Below are 22631 nucleotides of genomic sequence, written 5' to 3'. Positions count from 1 at the left end.
TTTTCAGGTAAGGGGTAGGTTTATTTATCATTCTGGCTGTCACCAGGCCAAGTTGGCCCTCCACACAGCTGGGAAAGGCCTGGGAAAGAGAGAGAGCTGGGAAAGAGAGAAAAGAGCTAGAAAAGAGGGCATCTGGGCCTGGGCTAGGCCTTATCTAGGGTATGGGTGGAGAAAGGTGTGGCCACATCAAATTCAGATGTGACCTCAGCAGACACAGATGTGACCTCTTCCAGGTGTGCCAGTTGCCTAGGTAATGCAGGTACTGGGCAGAGACTTTGCTGCAAGGAGGGTGGAGTCTGCTAGCCATCCAGGAGCGGACCTTACATTCTAGCCTTTTAATAATCATGAAATAGGGCACAGATTCTTTCTGGCTTCTTCCTGCTGAAAAGGGATGTCAGCAATAGGGGTAAAAGATTGGAATTTGGTCCCCTCCCAGAGGAGGCAGCGAGCAGCAGCTGTCCCTTGGTGGTGTGAGTCCTTAGATGAAGTCTGAAGAAGTCTCATGAGGCATTGAGGGGCTGGAAAAAAAATACTAGAGAGCAAATAAATGGCAAGTGGAAGGACTTGGGGCTGAAAATGTTGGTAGAAATGTCCCTAGCTATTTCTAGCATTTGGCGACTAGGTAGAGGAGAAGTCAGGTAAGAAAGGCAAGAATATAAATTCCTGTCCAATTAATAAGTAGACAGGTATGGACACTAGATGGGCAGGCTTCTTACTTCTATTGACCTCTGGCTCTGGTTAATTTTGAAAGGGCAGGCACAAAGTTGCTGATGTAACATCATCTCCTATTACTCCTCTCCATGTTCCCTTGTTCCCCAGACTGGCTGAGTCTAGGTGCTCATTGCTGGGATGGCTTGTCCCAGTTGTATTCAAGGTTTGAACTCAAGGCCTGGGCACTATCCCTGAGCACGTCTGCTCAAGGCTAGTGCTCTACCACGTTGAGTTACAGTACCACTTCCAGTGTTTGGCTGATTAGAGATGAGAGTCTTGAGCCATGCTTCCAACCTGGCTTTTTGCAGGTTAGTTGGGAGATGGAGTCTTAAGGATTTTTCGGCCTGGGCTGGCTTTGAACTGCAATCTTTGCCACAAAAGCCCTTTATTATTTCCAATTAAAGCAACAAGGAGGTCAAGTAGAATAAGTAGAGTTTACCTGGTTCTTATCAAGAATTGACCAACAAATATTCTGCAATGACAAAACTCATTAGATATGATGAGAATTTTAGCATAGATATGCCCAGTATTTTAGAACCACATAGTCAGTAGTAGAATACACAACACACACAAAAAAAGGCAAAACTCAAAATCTAAAATTTTGACAACAATGTTTAAACATCTTTGCTAACAAAGCACATCAGATGGTTGGGCCTCACTTACCAGGGCCTGTGAAAAGAGCAACTTGTTACAAGGCACCTTAGAATAGATGGATGGAGTAGTAAACTTAGTGGAAGGGTAAGGGTCAGATGGGGCCAAACCCTTAACCCACAATGTGGCCAAGATGGTGAATTCAAGATGGCGAATTTCTGAAAAAATGCAAAGAAACCATGAACTAATACATCAAGCCTATATTGGCTAGCCTTTGAGAGGGAATCTAGAGGGGGGGTTCCCTGAGACCCAGCCTGTGTCTCACTCTTCAGGGCACAAGCCAAAAATGCTGTAGAAGAGAAAGGAGAGATAGGGAAAGTTGGACATGACTGGCAGAGAAAGAGCAAAGAGAACTTGAAAGTAAACAGACTTCTGACCATTTACCATTGCAGTGGCAAAAACTGTCTACAGCTGAGAATGGCATAAAAATTAGGCACTCTGGCTTTTCAGGGAGTGCAGGAAGCATTTCAAAGGGGTTTCAGTGCACGGGTGTGAATTGCAGCACCCCATTAAATGAGTAGGAGAATCAGTCTGGTGAGTGAAGGAGAGCTGACCAGGCAGAAGTGGTGTCCCAACTTCCCCCAGAGCCCTCTAGAGAGAAATGGCCAAACCCCCAAAACTAAGCATCCTCAGCTTCAGAGGTGACCGGCCTTTCAGCTAAAGGCCATAGAAGCTCTCTGGCATGGCGCCACGTCTGGACAGAGACTGAGCAACAGAGAACCGTAGAGAGTAGTTTCACTCACCAGAGTAGAGAAGTGGTGTGGACGTGGATGTGAAGGCCAGCAATGGTATCAATGTGCTGTGTCCGCAGCAGACAGACGGGTTTACATAAAGGCCATTAGAACTGTGGGTATTCCTCAGAGCAAAAAGGGAAGAACAAAAAGAAAAAAAGAGGAAAAATACCAGACAGGAATCCCTATCCTGACTTTTAAAGCCTTTTATCCGAGTCACAACACCATTTATGTTAGGTTTTATAAAAAGAGGCAGCCAAGTAAGAACAGCACCGCGCACGTGGTATTCAGGTAAGGGGTAGGTTTATTCATCATTCTGGCTGGCACCAGGCGATGTTGGCCCTCCACGTGGCTGGGAAAGAGAGAGAAAAGAGCTAGAAAAGATTGTAGTATTATTTTTTATATTTATATAATTTTTAAGAGTTTCATTTTTAATTTTTTTTTCATTTTTCCTTTCTCTGTATCTCTCTTTTCCTTTCCTTCTACCCTTTTCCTCTCTGTTCATTTAGGTCTTGATTATATTCCCATTCACCCTTTTGCTCCCCACATTCCTCTAATTTTATTTTCTCCTCACAATTTTCCCTTGACCTATTGATTTCTGATCCCCTAACTCCTTCTTTGAGTTTCTTAGTCCATTGATCCCTAGTTGTTTGTTGTTGAACTAGATTGTATCTATACTCATTTTGACTGTGTCAAACAACCTGTGCAACTACAGGGCACTGGTTGATGCTTGCCTTAAAATAGTGTTCTAGCATGGAATTGGTTTTGCTCTTATACCCAAATGGGCAGAACAAGCCAAAGTAACACAAGAAAACTGGCAAATCCAGGTATCTCAAATCCGGCTCATGATAATCAGGCAATATAACAGTTAAAGAATAATCCAGAAGAGAGTTCCCAAAATGCTCTACAAGCACTACTGGTAAATATGAGAAATGAAAAGACTGAAAGCCTGCAAAGTACTCTGTGAGCATGATAGTGAAATGCATGAGCATGATGAGATTAACCAAAGATTAATACAGGAATTTCAAAAGTGTGAGGAGGCTATAAAAGGTTAATTGAGGAATTGCGTGAGCAAGGTGAGAATAACCAAAGATTAATAGAGGCATTCGTGGAATCCACAAATATAAAGCTGGAGAAATCCATGAAGGCCAAAAAGGGAATGCTGAATGAAGCCCAACAGAAGGAAAAGGAGTCCAATGAAACTAGAACCAATCACCTATGGGATTTGAGAATAAACACTGCAAAACAAATTAAGGAGGTAAAGAAGTCCATACAAGATCTAACACAAAGCTCCAACAAAGTATTTGAAGCCATCAAATCTGACCAATTAGAAGTAAAGGAAATAAGAAACAAAGTAAAATCTTGACAGTAGGTTAGACCATGTACAAGATCGAATCTCTTGGATTGAAGACAGCCCAAACATTATAGAGAAAAACAGACAAGTATTCAAGACAAATCCAAGAAATATGATAGATCTATTCAACGTTTAGAAGACAACATTAGAAGGCCTAATTTAAGGCAAATGAGTGTAGAGGAGGGCCTAGAAACTGAAGTGAAAGATGTAGGAAATTTATTTAACAGGATCCAAGCAGAGAACGTCCCATACATGAAAGAATATATGCCTATTCAGATACAAGAATCCTTTAAGACTGCAAAGAGACCAGAACAGAACCGGACATCCCAACAGCACATTGTAATCCACACAGGATCAATAGAGATTAAGGAAAGGATCCTTAAAGCTGTCAGGAAGAAAAGATCAATCACCTATAAAAGGAAACCAATCAGAATAACTTCAGATTTCTCAGCAGAGACCATGAAAGCAAGAAGAGCCTGGAATGATGTAGCCCATGCCCTAAAGACAAAAACTATCAACCAAAAATACTGTACCCAGCAAAACCCTCCTTCATAACAAAGGGACAAATGAAAACCTTCCACAGCAAAGAAAAACTGAAACAATAGATCTCCACCAGACCAACCCTACAAAAGATACTTAAATATGTCCTATACATAGAAAACCAACAAGAGCACAATAAAGGCCAAGAAACAGCCCCCAAACAGAGAATCCAAGAATCATAGGAAGAACCCAGTTGGCACAGCCTCGAAGATGGCAGATAACATGGCAGGAACTACCAAACAACTCTCAGTCCTAACTCTCAATATTAATGGACTTAACTCTCAAATTAAGCAACATAGACAGTCTAGTTGGATCAAAAAGCAAGATCCTTCTACCTGCTGCCCTCAAGAGTGACACACCTGGCCCACACAAACAAACATTCTGTAAGTGAAAGGCTGGAATTAAATCTACCAAGCAAATAGCCCCCATAAACAGGCTCGAGTAGCAATCCTAATATCAAATAAAATAGACTTCAAATTAAAATTAGCAGGAAGAGATAACAGACATTACATAAAAATAAAAGGATCTATGGGGCTGCGAAGGTGGCTCAGTGGTAGAGTGCCTGCCTTGCATGCATGAGGCCCTGGGTTTGATTCCTCAGCACCACATAAGCAAAAAGAAAAAAGCCGGAAGTAGTGCTGTGGCTCAAGTGGTAGAGCACTAGCATTGAGCTGAAGAGCTGAGGGATAGCGCCCAGGCCCAGAGTTTAAGCCCCACGACCAGACCAAAAAATAAATAAATAAATAAATAAAAATAAATAAATAAAAATAAATAAATAAAAATAAATAAATAAAAATAAATAAATAAAAATAAAAGGATATAGCCAGGCGCCAGTGGCTGACGTCTGTAATCCTAGCTACTCAGGAGGCTGAGATCTGAGGATCCCGGTTCAAAGCCAGCTCCGGCAGGAAAGTTCATGAGACTCTTATCTCCAATAAACTGCTAGAAAACCGGGAGTGGTGCTGTGGTTCAAGTGGTAGAGCGCTTGCCGTGAACTAAAGAGCACAAGGACAGCGCCCAAGCCCAGAGTTCAAACCCCACGACAAAAAATAAAATAAAATATAATAAAAGGATCTCTCCTTCAGCAGGATATAACAACTCTAAATATATATTCATCAGATACTGAAGCACCCAAATTTATCCAAGAAATAGTACTTTCCCAAGACATTAATTGTTGGGGAATTTAACATACCACTTTCCCTGCTGGATTGATCAACATGGCAAAAGCTCAAAAGAGAAACAGTGGATCTAAACAATGGCATAGACAAGCTAGACTTACACAAATGCAGAATGTTTCACCCAGAAGCATCAGAATACAGGTTCTTCTTGGCAGTACACAGAACATTCTCCAAAATAGACAACATTGTAGGTCACACGCACAAAAAAATGTGTCCAAATTAAGAAACATTGAAATTATGTCCTGCATTCTCTCAGACTTCAAGGGAATAAAGTTAGAATTCAACACCAAATTCCACCGAAGAAAATCCTGAACAAATGGAGGCTGAACAACACACTGTTGAATCACCAGTGGGCCATGGAAGAGACTAGAAAGGAAATTCAAATGTTCATGATACATAACAAAAATGAACACACAAATTACCAGCTCCCCTGGGACACAGCAAAGGCAGTACTCAGAGGCAAGTTTATAGCTCTGAGTTCCTACATCAGCAAATTGGAGAGCTCTGACACCAATAATTGAATGAGGCACTTGAAGCTCTTTGAAAAAGACTGACAAGCCAAACCCCAATCCAGTAGATGCAAACAAACAATTAAAATTAAATCAGAATTAAATGAATTAGAGTCCAAATAACCATAGAAAGAATCAACAAAACAGAGCTGGTTCTTTGAAAAAAAAATAACAAAGTTGACAGACCCTTAGCAAATCTTACCGGAAAAAGAAGAGAACACACCCAAATAAACAAACTTAGAGATGAGAATGGAAACATCACCACAGAATAAAACCAAGATTCAGAACCTTTAATGGGGGTTACATCTCAAACCTTCAATGAAATTGAAATGGAAAGTTCACTACCAAAATCCTTCTATGAAGCCATCATAACCCTCATCCCTAAACCAGAGAGAGACTCATCAAAGAAAGAGAACGATAGACTCGTTTCTTTCATGAACATCAATGCAAAACTTCTCAACAAAATTCTAGCCAATCGACTTCAACAAGTCATCAAAAAAAAAAAAAATCATACGCCATGAACAAACAGGATTCATTCCAGGGATGCAAAGCTAGTCCAATATACGCAAATCAATTAATAAAATTCATCACATCAACAAAAGCAAGGATAAGAACCACATAATTATCTCAATAGATGTAGAAAAAGCATTTGACAAGATCCAACACCCCTTTATGATGAAAGCCCTGGAGAAACTAGGAATGCATGGAACATTCCTCATTATAATAAAGGCTGTGTTTGACAAACCTACAGCCAACATTATACTTAATGGCAAAAAGCTAAAGCCATTTCCTCTAAATTCAGGAATGAGCAAAGGATGTCCTCTCTCTCCACTCCTCTTCAATTTATTATTATTTCAATGTATTAGAATGCCTAGCTAGAGCAATAAGATAAGATGCAAACATAAAGGGGAACCAAACAGGGAGAGGTGAAGTAAAACTCTCCCTCTTTGCAAATGACATGATCTTGTATTTAAAGAACTCCATAGACCCCACTCCCAAGTCACTTGAGCTGATTCAAAACTTTGGCAAAGTAACAGGGCATAAAATTGACCCTCAAAAATCAATGGCTTTTCTGTATGCCAATAACGAGAAGAGTGTGGCTGAAATCAGGAAAGCAACTCCTTTTGTAATAGCCACACACACACACACACACACACACACACACACACACACACACACAAATACCTAGGAGTTAACTACAGAAGTGAAAGACCTCTATGATGAAAAATTAAAGCAGAACTAAGGAAGTAGAAAAACCTCCCATGCTCCAGGATTGGGAGGATTAACATCGTGAAAACGGCAATACTGCCAAAGTCTACAAATTCAATGCAGTACCCATCAATACCCCAACCTCATTCTTCAATGAAACAGAAGAAGCAATCCAAACATTCATAAGGAACAATAAAAGACTCCAAATAGCAAAAACAATCTTTAGCAGAAAAAAACAGTGCTGGAGGAATATCAATACCAAACTTCAAACTCTACTACAAAGCCATAGTAATCAAAACAGTTTGGTACTGGCACAAGAACAGACCTGAAGACCCAGATATGAACTCACAGACCTATAACCACCTAATCTTTGATAAGGGAACTAAAAAAATAGAATAGAAGAAAGACAGCCTCTTCAGTAAATGGTGCTGGCAAAATGGGTTAAACACCTGTAGAAAACTAAAGCTAGATCCTTATATATCACCCTGCACCAGAATCAACTCCAAATGGATCAAAGACCTCAAAGTCAAAGCAGACACCCTGAAAACATGACAGGAAAGCATAGGAGAAACTCTGGGGCTCTTTGGCACAGGTCAAAATTTTCTTAATACAGACCCAGAAACACAACAAATCAAAGAAAGGTGGGACAAATGGGAATGCATGAAACTGCAGAGCTTCTACATGGCAAAGGATCAGTAGAAAGCCCACGGATTGGGAGGAGATCTTCACTAGCTGTACAACAGACAAAGGCTTCATATCTTAAATATACTTAGAACTCAAAAAATTAAATCCCTCAACAACAAATCCTCAAGGAAACAACCACCCAATTAATAAGTGAGCTAAAGACTTAGAGACTTCTCTGAAGAGGAAATAAGAATGGCTGATAGACATATGAAGAAATGCTCAACTTCTCTGGCCATAGAAGAAATGCACATCAAAACAACATTGAGATTCCACCTCACTCCAGTTAGAATGGCTATAATCAAGAAATCTAACACAAGAAATCAAAGAAAGGTTGGACAGATGGGATTGCATGAAATTGCAGAGCTTCTGCATGGCAAAGGACATAGCTAGCAAGATCAATAGAAAGCCCACGGATTGGGAGAAGATCTTCACTAGCCATACAATGGACAAGGGTCTCATATCTAAAATATACCTGGAACTCAAAACATTAAACCCCCAACAATAAATCTTCAAAGAAACCACTGCCCAATAAATAAGTGGGCTAAAGACTTGAAGAGAAACTTCTCTGAAGAGGAAAGGAGCATGGCCAATAGACACATGAAGAAATGCTCAACCTCCCTAGCCATAAAAGAAATGCGTATCAAAACAACATTGCGATACTCCCTCACCCCAGTTAGAATGGCTATAATCAAGAACCCTAATAACAACAGATGCTGGAGGGGATGTGGACAGAAGGGAACCTTACTGCATTGTTGGTGGGAGTGTAAACTTGTTCAACCACTTTGGAAAGCAATATGGAGGTTCCTCAAAAGACTCCACATAGAGCTCCCTATGACCAAGCAATCCCACTTTTGGGCATTTACCAAATGTTCACAAACAAGACCACACTAAAGCTACCGGCACGACTATGTTTATTGCAGCATTATTTACCATAGCTAAGATATGGAACCAACCCAGATGCCCCTCAGTAGATGAATGGATCAAGAAAATGTGGTATATATACACAATGGAATTCTATGCCTCCATCAGAAAGAATGGCATTGTCCCATTTGTTAGGAAATGGAAAGACTTGGAAAAAATTATATTAAGTGAAGTAAGCCAGGCCCAAAGAAACTTTATTTGCAACAACTAGTTTATGTCTGAGTCAAGCAGAAAAGGTCAGATAAGTTGATATTAGAGAAATGAACCCTAAGATATGTATTTAAATGTTTTTTTTTTTCATGAGATTGTTTCTAACACATTTAGAAGATTATTTCTTTGTTGCTTTGTATGTCCCTCCTCCACGGTACAACCCCTGCTTTCACTGTATTTCATGACGGTATAATTTGTGGAGGGGAAGGGAAAAAACAAATCGTTTAAATAGGGATACAGGTGGACCCATTGCAACAATAAGATGTACGAGTTGTTATGTCCAAAATGAACTTTACATCTTTGATGGGCGGGGGGCGAAGGGCGGGAGCGGATGGGAAGGGATGGGAAGGGGAAACCAAGGAGGAGGCTACAATGTTTGATAAGAAATGTACTCATTATCTTGCCCATGTAATTGTAACCCCTCTGTACAGTATTTTCACACACAAAAAAGAAATTTCCTCAAAGTTTGTGGCTTAAAATGACCAAAAAAAGAAAGAAAGAAAGAAAGAAAGAAAGAAAGAAAGAAAAAAAGAAAGAAAGAAAGAAAGAAAGAAAGAAAGAAAGAAAGAAAGAAAGAAAGAAAGAAAAAGGAAGCGAGGAAGGAAGGAAGAAAGAAAGGAAGGAAGGAAGGAAGGAAGGAAGGAAGGAAGGAAGGAAGGAAGGAAGGAAGAAAGAAAGAAAGGAAGGAAGGAAGAAAGAAAGAAAGAAAGAAAGAAAGAAAGAAAGAAAGAAAGAAAGAAAGAAAGAAAGAAAGAAAGAAAGAAAGAAAGACAGAAAGACAGAAAGAAAGAAAGAAATCGAATAACAACAGATGCTGGAGGGGATGTGGACAGAAGGGATGCCTACTGCATTGTTGGTGGGAGTGTAAACTTGTTCATCTACTTTGGAAAGCAGTATGGAGCTTCCTCAAAAGACTCCACATAGAGCTCCCCAATGACTGAGCAATCCCACTTTTGGGCATTTACCCAAATGATCACAAACAAGACCACACTAAAGCTACCAGCAGGACTATATTTATTGCCGTATTATTCACCGTAGCTAAGATATGGATCCAACCCAGATTCCCTTCAGTAGATGAGTGGGTCAAGAAAATTATATATATACATATATATTTATATATACATATATACATATAATGGAATTCTATGCTTCCATCAGAAAGAATGACACTGCCCCATTTTTTAGGAAATGGAAAACTTGGAAAATATTATATTAAGTGAAGTAAGCCAGACCCACATAAGCATAGCTAGTACCAGTTATACACTTTGCAAATATTTTTTCCCATTCCATAGACCTGGAAATTTGTGAAAAGTTAATTAAAAATAATAAAAATATGGTTGTACATGGGGACCCTCACTTCTAGTGTCTACATGTCTATGTATCTGTAGTACATTGTTTTGATTACTATTGCTTATTAATAAAGTTTGTTGTTGAGGAATTTGAATCCTCCTAATTTGCCTTTACAAGATTCTTTGAGCAAGGTTTGGGGGTGTCGCTCAATTGTAGCATATGTATAGTTAGATGGCTAGCACTTAAAGATAAAACAAAAGGGGCTGGGAAGATGGCTCAGTGGTAGAGTGCTTGCCTTGCATGCATGAGGCCCTGGATTCGATTCTCCGGTGCCACATAAGAAAAAAATCCGGAAGTGGCGCTATAGCTCAAGGGGTAGAGCACTAGCCTTGAGCTTAAGAGCTGAGGGACAATGCCCAGGCCCAGAGTTCAGGCCTGTCGACCGGACCCCCTCCCCCAAAAATTATCTTGTCTACTTGATGTTCCTTATAATTCTACATAAATTTGAGGATTAGCTTTTCCATAATGGTTGGAAAAGCAGTTGGAATGTTGATTGTGCCTATGGAGAACTTTATTACCATTCTAACAACGTTTAGTCTCTAGTCATAAGAATTGGGTGTCTCTCCATTTATTTATATTTTCTTTAATTCTTTTGTGCCTGTGTTGAGGCTTGATCTCAGGACCTCATACTCTCATTGGCATGCTCACTTGGCTGACACTCTGCCATATGAACCATGCCTCCAGTATAGCTATTTGCTGGTTAATTGGAGACAGAGACTCCAGTGGAAATCTCTATTTGACTGATTTCAAATTATGATCCTCTGGACCTCAGCCACCTGAGTTGTTCAGATTACATGCATAAGCCACCAACATGTGGCTTTTTTATTTCCAAAGATTTTGTTCTTTCAGATGCTATTATATATTGAATTACCCTATTTATTTCTTTTACAGAATTGTTGGTCACTGATTTATAGAAGCAAAACTGATTCACACATATTGATCATATATCTTGTAATTTTTCCCAAGATTATTTGTTTATCTAGTTGCTTTCTTATGGATTCCTTGGACTTTTCTCTATATAAGATCTCATCCGTGAATAAGGATAGTTTTTTTTCATTTATTCCTTTCCAATGTGGATTTCTTTTGTAGAGTTGCTATGGTTATGAAAACATCGTCCAATAACCCTTATGATTTCTTCTTTGACCTACTGCTGCTTAATAATGCATTGTTTAACTTCACACATCATATCATGAATCTCTTTTAATTGTAGCTTTTTTTTCTGTTACTATTTTCACATTTCATTACCTTGTAGTACTCATGAGACTCCTTGGACTATCATAAGGGAATACCATAAATTGATGGGCTTAAACAAGAGATGTTTGTTTTCTCTCAATTCTAGAGGCTGGAAGTCCATGGTCAGGGTACAAGCAGGTGCTAGCACAGGATTGGTTTTTGGTAAGGCCTGCCCTCCTGGCTTTCAGTCTGACACTGTTCTCACTGTGTGGCTTCCACTTCGTTTTTTATCGTCAAGGTGATGTAACTTACAGTTATGCAAGTAAGGTAGTAAGTACATTTCTTGTCAAGCTTGTTACCTCTTCTCTCATTTTTCTCCTACTTTTCTTTCCCCCAAACCCCGAAGTTGTACAGATCATTTCTAACATATTGTCTTGTGTTTGTCGCTGCTGCATTGGTTCCCCTTCCCTTCGCTAATTCAGATAAACATATATAAAATACCAGGGTACCAAAATTAAATGCAGTTACAACAGGGGATATGCCATAGGGGGAAGAACAAAGAAAAGAAACAAAAAATCACATAGGACATTAAAAACAACAACAACAAAGAAAAACCTCCTGTGTCCATGTCTTGGAGTTCATTTCACTAAGCATCATCTTATATGGTAGATCATAAGAGTGGATTTCTAATCTAATAAAACTATTCTACTTACAACAAGTGGATCTTGTCAGACATGGGAAAAGCATTTGACAAGATCCACTTCTTATAAGCACAATAGTTTTATTAGATTAGAAATCCACTCTTATCATCTTATTTAACCTTATCTTCTGTTTTCTGTGGTAATGGGAATTTAACCCAGATCCTTGTATATGCTAGGTAAGTGCTCTACCTTTGAGTTATATCCCAGCCCCTTAATCCCTTAATTCTGTGGGGTGGGGGGGGGGGAGGGAAGAGGGAGAGAGGGAGTATACTCAGGCTTGAACTCAGGACCTGGGCACCTTTATTTAGCCATGAGTCCATTTCTGACTTTCTTGTCTGGGCTGGCTTTGACCTGTCACCCTAAGATCTCAGCCTCCTGAGTAGCTAGAATTACAGGTGTGAGCCACCGGCACCTGGCTTAATTGTTATTCTTTGTTGTTGGTGGTGGTGGTCATAGGGTTTTTTTTTTGTTTTTTTTTTTTTTTACTTTATAAAAGTTTATTTTCCAGTGTACATGACACACATGCAATTACTCATAAATGATGACAAAACAATAATAAAAGTAGGAATTTAGAGAAATGGGCAAATTTACTACATCATTATTTGTTTGTTTGTTGTTTTTGCCCTGGGGCTTGAACTCAGGGCGTGGGTGTTCACCCTGACTGAGCTTCTTTGTCCTCAAGGCTAATGATCTACCACTGGAGCCACAGCTACACTTCTGGCTTTTTCTGGATAGTTTATTGGAGATAAGACTCTCATGGAATTTTCTACCTGGGCTGGCTTCGAACCACAATCCTCAGATCTCAGCCTCCTGAGTAGCTAGGATTACAGGCATAAGCCAGACGATCATTGTTCATTTATGCTTAATTTATTCAAGAGTGGATTGAATTGGTCATAGGTTTTGAACTCTGTGTCTGGGTGCTCTTCAGCTCAATGCTAGCGCTCTACCACTTGAGCCATAGCACCACTTCCAGTTTTCTAGTGCTTTATTGGAGATAAGAGTCTCACAGACTTTCTTGCCTGGGCTGGCTTTGAACTGTGATCCTCAGATCTCAGCCTCCTGAGTATCTAGGATTACAGGCGTGAGCCACCAGCACCGGCTTAATTGTTATTCTTAAAAGCCTTCTCTCCAAGTCTAGTAACATTGTGGAATAGGGCTTCAACTTATTAATTTAGGCACAATTCAGTCTGTAGCAGTTTAGGTTTGCTAGGATTTTTGTTTTGAAGGCTGTACTAGCCCTTTTATTTAGTAACATTCACAAATTATTTTCATATAGAGTATATTCCTTACGTGTGTGGTCAGTGAAGTCACGGCTCTCTTTACCTCATGGAATTGTGTTCATAAATGAGAAAGAATGAAACTATGTCATTTTCAGAGAAATTGATGGATCTGGAAAATATCATATTTAGTGAAGTGAGCTAGATCCAGAAAGAAAAAAAGTGTGTATTTTTCTCATATGTGAGTGTTATACCTAAAATATAAACATGTAAGTAAACACATACAGGAGCATATGCATATATATGAACAAACTGCTAAATATAGTATATACCGAGCAAGGTTCCATAGCATCACCACACTGAACAGTTAAAGTGATTATCAAGAAGCTGAAATATGTCTTGACTGGGGGATCAGAAGCTAATGGGAGGGAGTTATGGAGGGGCAATGCTGGGCCATAATACTTAATGCATGGAGCTAGGAATTTTCATTCATTTTTTGTTCTTTTTTTTTTTTTTTTTACTACTGGACTTTGAATTCTGGGCCTAGCATAGTCTAAGCAGGCACTTAATCATTTGAACTACTGCATCAACTCCTTTATTGAGTTGGTTATTTTGGGGATAGGGTCAAGCATGGACATAGCCATAGACTGCAATCCTCTTATTTGTGGTTCCCTTTGTTGCTATAATGACAGGCTTTTATTACTGTGTCCAGAAGTCTTGTGAAATTTATGCCGAGGCTTATGTCAAACCTCCAATCTCTGATAATTACCCACCAAGTAATTAAGATTACAGGCTTGGGGCACCATATTAGACTCAAATTTTGTACTTTCCAATAATGTTTTCATTTTTTAAAATAATGTTTGTTTCTTTATTGATTTTCTTTCTTTGTTTTTGTTGATCCTGAGACTTGGGCTCTCTCCCTGCGCTTTCTTGCTTTAAAAAAAATAAGTTTTTACTGTGAAAATACTGTACAGAGGGGATACAGTTACATGAGCAAGGTGAGTACATTTCCTATCAAGCATTGTTGCCTCCTCCTTTGTTTTCCCCCTACCATCCCTTCCCTCCCAATTCCACAACTACACTCCCCCCCCCCCCGCCTAAATTGTAAAGTTTGTTCTTCAACATAGTGTCTTGTACATCTCATTGTTACAAAGGGTCAGCCTGTATCCCTATTTAAACATTTTGTTTTTTTCCTTCCCCTCCCCAAATTATACCAACATCAAATACAGTGAAAACAGGGATTACATCGAGGGGGGAAGAACATACAAAGAAACAAAAAAAAAAAAAATCACATGGTACCTTGTAAATACGTTAGAAACAATAGCAAAAAAAGAAAAAAACCACTTGTTTGCCTACCTTGGGGTTCATTTCACTTAGCATCATCTTATATGGTCATATGTACATAGCTTTTGAACTTTTCTACTTGTCCCAGACATACATACACTAGTTATTGCAAATAAGGGAAAACATTGGACCTTTATTTGTTTGGGCCTGGCTTATATCACTTAATATAATTTTTTCCAAGTCTTTCCATTTCCTAACAAATGGGACAGTGTTCTTCTTTCTGATGGAAGCATAGAACTCATATATATACCACATTTTCTTGATTCACTCATCTAGAGAAGGACATCTGGGTTGCTTCCATATCTTAGCAATGGTGAATAATGCTGCGAGAAACATAGTTGTGCTGGTAGCTTTAGTATTATGGCCTTGTTTGTGATCATTTGGGTAAATACCCAAAATTGTGATTGCTGGGTTGTAGGGGAGCTCTATGTGGAGTCTTTTTTTTTGGGGGGGGGGGAGTCCGGTCGTGGGGTCTGAATTCTGGGCGTAGTCACTGTCCCTTAGCTCTTCAGCTCAAGGCTAACAAGAAAGCAACTAGATAAATGATCTTGGGAAAAATTACAAGATATATGATCAATATGTGTGAATCAGTTTTGCTTCTATAAATCAGTGACCAACAATTCTGTAAAAGAAATAAATAGGGTAATTCAATATATAATAGCATCTGAAAGAACAAAATCTTTGGAAATAAAAAAGCCACATGTTGGTGGCTTATGCATGTAATCTGAACAACTCAGGTGGCTGAGGTCCAGAGGATCATAATTTGAAATCAGTCAAATAGAGATTTCCACTGGAGTCTCTGTCTCCAATTAACCAGCAAATAGCTATACTGGAGGCATGGTTCATATGGCAGAGTGTCAGCCAAGTGAGCATGCCAATGAGAGTATGAGGTCCTGAGATCAAGCCTCAACACAGGCACAAAAGAATTAAAGAAAATATAAATAAATGGAGAGACACCCAATTCTTATGACTAGAGACTAAACGTTGTTAGAATGGTAATAAAGTTCTCCATAGGCACAATCAACATTCCAACTGCTTTTCCAACCATTATGGAAAAGCTAATCCTCAAATTTATGTAGAATTATAAGGAACATCAAGTAGACAAAATAATTTGGGGGGGGGGGAAGGGGTCCGGTCGATGGGCCTGAACTCTGAGCCTGGGCGTTGTCCCTCAGCTCTTAAGCTCAAGGCTAGCGCTCTACCCCTTGAGCTATAGCGCCACTTCCGGATTTTTTTCTTATGTGGCACTGGAGAATCGAATCCAGGGCCTCATGCATGCAAGGCAAGCACTCTACCACTGAGCCATCTTCCCAGCCCCTTTTGTTTTATCTTTAAGTGCTAGCCATCTAAATATACATATGCTACAATTGAGCGACACCCCCAAACCTTGCTCAAAGAATCTTGTAAAGGCAAATTAGGAGGATTCAAATTCCTCAACAACAAACTTTATTAATAAGCAATAGTAATCAAAACAATGTACTACAGATACATAGACATGTAGACACTAGAAGTGAGGGTCCCCACGTACAACCATATTTTTATTATTTTTAATTAACTTTTCACAAATTTCCAGGTCTATGGAATGGGAAAAAATATTTGCAAAGTGTATAACTGGTACTAGCTATGCTTATGTGGGTCTGGCTTACTTCACTTAATATAATATTTTCCAAGTTTTCCATTTCCTAAAAAATGGGGCAGTGTCATTCTTTCTGATGGAAGCATAGAATTCCATTTTATGTATATATGTGTATGTATATATATATATATATATGTATATATATATATATATATATATATATAATTTTCTTAATCCACTCATCTACTGAAGGGCATCTGGGTTGGTTCCATATCTTAGCTACGGTGAATAATGCGGCAATAAACATAGTACTGCTGGTAGCTTTAGTGTGGTCTTGTTTGTGATCATTTGGGTAAATGCCCAAAAGTGGGATTGCTCAGTCATAGGGGAGTTCTATGTGGAGTCTTTTGAGGAACCTCCATACTGCTTTCGAAAGTAGATGAACAAGTTTATACTCTCACCAGAAATGTAGTAGTAGACATCCCTTCTGGCCACATCCCCACCAGCATCTGTTGTTATTAGATTTCTTTCTTTCTTTCTTTCTTCCTTCCTTCCTTCCTTCCTTCCTTCCTTTCTTTCTTTTTTTGGTCATTTTAAGCCACAAACGTTGAGGAAATTTCATTTTGTGTGTCAAAATACTGTACAGAGGGGTTACAATTACATGGGCAAGATAATGAGTACATTTCTTATCAAGCATTGTAGCTTCCTCCTTTGTTTCCCCTTCCCATCCCTTCCCATCTGCCCCCCACTCCCCCCCATCAAAGATGTAAAGTTCGTTTTGGACATAACAACTTGTACATCTCATTGTTGCAATGGGTCCACCTGTATCCCTATTTAAACGATTTGTTTTTTCCCTTCCTCTCCACAAATTATACCAACATCAAATACAGTGAAAGCAGGGGTTATACTGTGGGGGAGGGACATACAAAGCAACAAAGAAATAATCTTCTAAATGTGTTAGAAACAATCTCATGAAAGAAAAAAAAAACATTTAAATACATATCTTAGGGTTCATTTCCCTAACATCAACTTATCTGACCTTTTCTGCTTGACTCAGACATAAACTAGTTATTGCAAATAAGGGAAACCATGGGACCTATGTTTCTTTGGGCCTGGCTTACTTCACTTAATATAATTTTTTCCAAGTCTTTCCATTTCCTAACAAATGGGACAACGCCATTCTTTCTGATAGAGGCATAGAATTCCATTGTGTATATATACCACATTTTCTTGATCCATTCATCTACTGAGGGGCATCTGGGTTGCTTCTATAGTCGTGCCGGTAGCTTTAGTGTGGTCTTGTTTGTGAACATTTGGTAAATGCCCAAAAGTGGGATTGCTTGGTCATAGGGAGCTCTATGTGGAGTCTTTTGAGGAACCTCCATATTGCTTTCCAAAGTGGTTGAACAAGTTTACACTCCCACCAACAATGCAGTAAGGTTCCCTTCTGTCCACATCCCCTCCAGCATCTGTTGTTATTAGGGTTCTTGATTATAGCCATTCTAACTGGGGTGAGGGAGTATCGCAATGTTGTTTTGATACGCATTTCTTTTATGGCTAGGGAGGTTGAGCATTTCTTCATGTGTCTATTGGCCATGCTCCTTTCCTCTTCAGAGAAGTTTCTCTTCAAGTCTTTAGCCCACTTATTTATTGGGCAGTGGTTTCTTTGAAGATTTATTGTTGGGGGTTTAATGTTTTGAGTTCCAGGTATATTTTAGATATGAGACCCTTGTCCATTGTATGGCTAGTGAAGATCTTCTCCCAATCCGTGGGCTTTCTATTGATCTTGCTAGCTATGTCCTTTGCCATGCAGAAGCTCTGCAATTTCATGCAATCCCATCTGTCCAACCTTTCTTTGATTTCTTGTGTTAGATTTCTTGATTATAGCCATTCTAACTGGAGTGAGGTGGAATCTCAATGTTGTTTTGATGTGCATTTCTTCTATGGCCAGAGAAGTTGAGCATTTCTTCATATGTCTATCAGCCATTCTTATTTCCTCTTCAGAGAAGTCTCTAAGTCTTTAGCTCACTTATTAATTGGGTGGTTGTTTCCTTGAGGATTTGTTGTTGAGGGATTTAATTTTTTGAGTTCTAAGTATATTTAAGATATGAAGCCTTTGTCTGTTGTACAGCTAGTGAAGATCTCCTCCCAATCCGTGGGCTTTCTACTGATCCTTTGCCATGTAGAAGCTCTGCAGTTTCATGCATTCCCATTTGTCCCACCTTTCTTTGATTTGTTGTGTTTCTGGGTCTGTATTAAGAAAATTTTGACCTGTGCCAAAGAGCCCCAGAGTTTCTCCTATGCTTTCCTGTCACGTTTTCAGGGTGTCTGCTTTGACTTTGAGGTCTTTGATCCATTTGGAGTTGATTCTGGTGCAGGGTGATATATAAGGATCTAGCTTTAGTTTTCTACAGGTGTTTAACCCATTTTGCCAGCACCATTTACTGAAGAGGCTGTCTTTCTTCTATTCTATTTTTTTTAGCTCCCTTATCAAAGATTAGGTGGTTATAGGTCTGTGAGTTCATATCTGGGTCTTCAGGTCTGTTCTTGTGCCAGTACCAAACTGTTTTGATTACTATGGCTTTGTAGTAGAGTTTGAACTTTGGTATTGATATTCCTCCAGCACTGTTTTTTTCTGCTAAAGATTGTTTTTGCTATTTAGAGTCTTTTATTGTTCCTTATGAATGTTTGGATTGCTTCTTCTATTTCATTGAAGAATGAGGTTGGGGTATTGATGGGTACTGCATTGAATTTGTAGACTTTGGCAGTATTGCCGTTTTCACGATGTTAATCCTCCCAATCCTGGAGCATGGGAGGTTTTTCTACTTCCTTAGTTCTGCTTTAATTTTTCATCATAGAGGTCTTTCACTTCTGTAGTTAACTCCTAGGTATTTGTGTGTGTGTGTGTGTGTGTGTGTGTGTGTGTGTGTGTGTGTGTGGCTATTACAAAAGGAGTTGCTTTCCTGATTTCAGCCACACTCTTCTCGTTATTGGCATACAGAAAAGCCATTGATTTTTGAGGGTCAATTTTATGCCCTGTTACTTTGCCAAAGTTTTGAATCAGCTCAAGTGACTTGGGAGTGGGGTCTATGGAGTTCTTTAAATACAAGATCATGTCATTTGCAAAGAGGGAGAGTTTTACTTCACCTCTCCCTGTTTGGTTCCCCTTTATGTTTGCATCTTGTCTTATTGCTCTAGCTAGGCATTCTAATACATTGAAATAATAATAAATTGAAGAGGAGTGGAGAGAGAGGACATCCTTTGCTCATTCCTGAATTTAGAGGAAATGGCTTTAGCTTTTTGCCATTAAGTATAATGTTGGCTGTAGGTTTGTCAAACACAGCCTTTATTATAATGAGGAATGTTCCATGCATTCCTAGTTTCTCCAGGGCTTTCATCATAAAGGGGTGTTGGATCTTGTCAAATGCTTTTTCTACATCTATTGAGATAATTATGTGGTTCTTATCCTTGGTTTTGTTGATGTGATGAATTTTATTAATTGATTTGCGTATATTGGACTAGCTTTGCATCCCTGGAATGAATCCTGTTTGTTCATGGCGTATGATTTTTTTTTTTTTGATGACTTGTTGAAGTCAATTGGCTAGAATTTTGTTGAGAAGTTTTGCATTGATGTTCATGAAAGAAACGAGTCTATCGTTCTCTTTCTTTGATGAGTCTCTCTCTGGTTTAGGGATGAGGGTTATGATGGCTTCATAGAAGGATTTTGGTAGTGAACTTTCCATTTCAATATCATTGAAGGTTTGAGTTGTAACCCCCATTAAAGGTTCTGAATCTTGGTTTTATTCTGTGGTGATGTTTCCATTCTCATCTCTAAGTTTGTTTATTTGGGTGTGTTCTCTTCTTTTTCCGGTAAGATTTGCTAAGGGTCTGTCAACTTTGTTATTTTTTTTTCAAAGAACCAGCTCTGTTTTGTTGATTCTTTCTATGGTTATTTGGACTCTAATTCATTTAATTCTGATTTAATTTTAATTGTTTGTTTGCATCTACTGGATTGGGGTTTGGCTTGTCAGTCTTTTTCAAAGAGCTTCAAGTGCCTCATTCAATTGTTGGTGTCAGAACTCTCCAATTTGCTGATGTAGGAACTCAGAGCTATAAACTTTCCTCTGAGTACTGCCTTTGCTGTGTCCCAGGGGAGCTGGTAATTTGTGTGTTCATTTTTGTTATGTATCATGAACATTTGAATTTCCTTTCTAGTCTCTTCCATGGCCCACTGGTGATTCAACAGTGTGTTGTTCAGCCTCCATTTGTTCAGGATTTTCTTCGGTGGAATTTGGTGTTGAATTCTAAGTTTATTCCCTTGAGGTCTGAGAGAATGCAGGACATAATTTCAATGTTTCTTAATTTGGACACATTTTTTGTGTGTGTGACCTACAATGTTGTCTATTTTGGAGAATGTTCTGTGTACTGCTGAGAAGAACGTGTATTATGATGCTGCTGGGTGAAACATTATCTTATTTGTTAAGTCTAGCTTGTCTATGCCATTGTTTAGATCCACTGTTTCTCTTTTGAGCTTTTGCCAAGTTGATCAGTCCTGCAGGGAAAGTGATATATTAAATTCCCCAACAATTAATGTCTTGGGAAAGTATTATATCTTGGATAAATTTGGGTGCTTCGGTATCTGATGAACATATATTTAGAATTGTTATATCCTGGTGATGGAGTGATCCTTTTATTTTTATGTAATGTCCTTTATCTCTTCTTGCTAATTTTAATTTGAAGTCTATTGTATCTGATATTAGGATTGCTACTCCAGCCTGTTTATGGGGGCTATTTGCTTGGTAGATTTTATTCCAGCCTTTCACTTACAGAATTCGTTTGTGTGGACAAGATGTCTATCTTGAAGACAGCAGTTAGAAGGATCCTCTTTCTTCATCCAACTAGAGATTCTGTCATTTGATTAGAAAGTTAAGTCCATTAATATTGAGAATTTGTATTGAGAAGTGTTTGATAGTTCCTGTAATATTATCTACCTTTGTAGGGCCTGTGTCATGTAGGTTCTCCCTATGTTTATCTGATTCTTTATTTGGGGGCTCTTTCTCTGCCTTCATCACATTCTTGTTGATTCTCTATATGTAGACACCAAGTATCTTTTTATTGTAGCACTAAATATGGTAGACATATTGTTTAATTTTTCTTTGCTGTGGAATATTTTTATTTTTCCCTTAGTTATGAAGGAGAATTTAGCTAGGTACACTATTCTTGGTTGATAATTGTTTGTCTCTGGGGCATGGCATACTTCATTCTAGGCTCTTATTGCTTTCATGCTTTCTGCTGAGAAATCTGTAGTTATTCTGATTGATTTTCCTTCATAGGTGATTGTTCTTTTCTTCCTGACAGCCTTAAGGATCCTTTCCTTGATTTCTATTGATCCTGTGCAGATTACAATGTGGCGGTGGGATGCTATGTTCTGGTTTTTTCTATTTGGGGTTCTAAAGGCTTCTTGTACCTGAATAGGCCTATCTTTTTGCATACTTGAGAAGTTGTCTGCTAAGATTCTGTTAAATAAATTTCCTAGACCTTTGGTTTCTGGTTCCCAGTCCTCTTCTAATCCCACTAGCCTTAAATTAGGCCTTCTGATGGTGTCTTCTAAATGTTGAATAGATCTATCATATTTTTTGGATTTGTCTTGAATACTAGTCTGTATAATGTCTAGGCTGTCTTCTATCCCAGAGATAAGGTCTTCCACATGGTCTATCCTACTGTCCAGACCTTCTACTTTGTTTTTCATTTCCCTTCCTTTTCATTGTTCCATTTTAATGGCTTCAATTTCTTTGTTTAAATTTTGTTTTAGATCTTGTATGGATTTCTTCACATCCGTGATGTGGTTTTCCTGTTAACGCTCAAATCCTTTAGTTGAGTGGCTATACTTTCACGGGGCTCTCTTTCCTTTTTATGGAATTCATCCAGCTTTCTGGTTGTAATTCCATGTATCCATCTATTAATCTTTTGTTTGTCTCATCACGCTCACACATAGACTTATATAGGCTTTCAGTTTTTTCATTCAGCCTGTTTACCAGTAGTGTTTGAAAATCATTTTGAGAGGTATCCTCTGGATTTTTTAATTTAACTAGTCTGTTGCCTGTTTGTCCTGGGTAGGTGTTGAAATTCCTTGACTCGTCATTTTTCTTGTGTTTGTATTGCTTGTTCTACCCATTTGGGGTTGAAAGCAAATCCAGTTTCTCACTAGAACACAAGTACCAACCCAGAGCCCTCTGGGTGCACAGATTTTGGAGGTTTACATTTACATTTTCACTCTATCTCACCTTTTGGGGGAGTGTATATCCAATTACATGCCAGAACACAATTCTAAGACAAGCACCTAACCAGAGCCCTGTAGATGCCAAGAGTTTGGGAGTTTACAATCAATGATGAGTATTTTCGCTCTATGTTACCTTTTTGGCAGTGTGATTATATCCTATTACACATCAGAACACACATCTAAGACTAGCACTTATACAGAGCACTGTAGTAGTACATTCTTTTGGGGTTTATAATCAATAATGGGAGTTTTCACAGTATCTCACCTTTTGGAAGAGTGAGAGTATATCAGT

Source organism: Dipodomys spectabilis, unplaced genomic scaffold (assembly GCF_019054845.1).
Source record: "Dipodomys spectabilis isolate Male_0828 unplaced genomic scaffold, ASM1905484v1 ptg000468l, whole genome shotgun sequence".
In the NCBI taxonomy this organism is placed as follows: Eukaryota; Metazoa; Chordata; class Mammalia; order Rodentia; family Heteromyidae; genus Dipodomys; species Dipodomys spectabilis.
The sequence above is the reverse complement of the archived record's forward strand: the minus strand, read 5'-3'. Positions refer to the sequence as shown.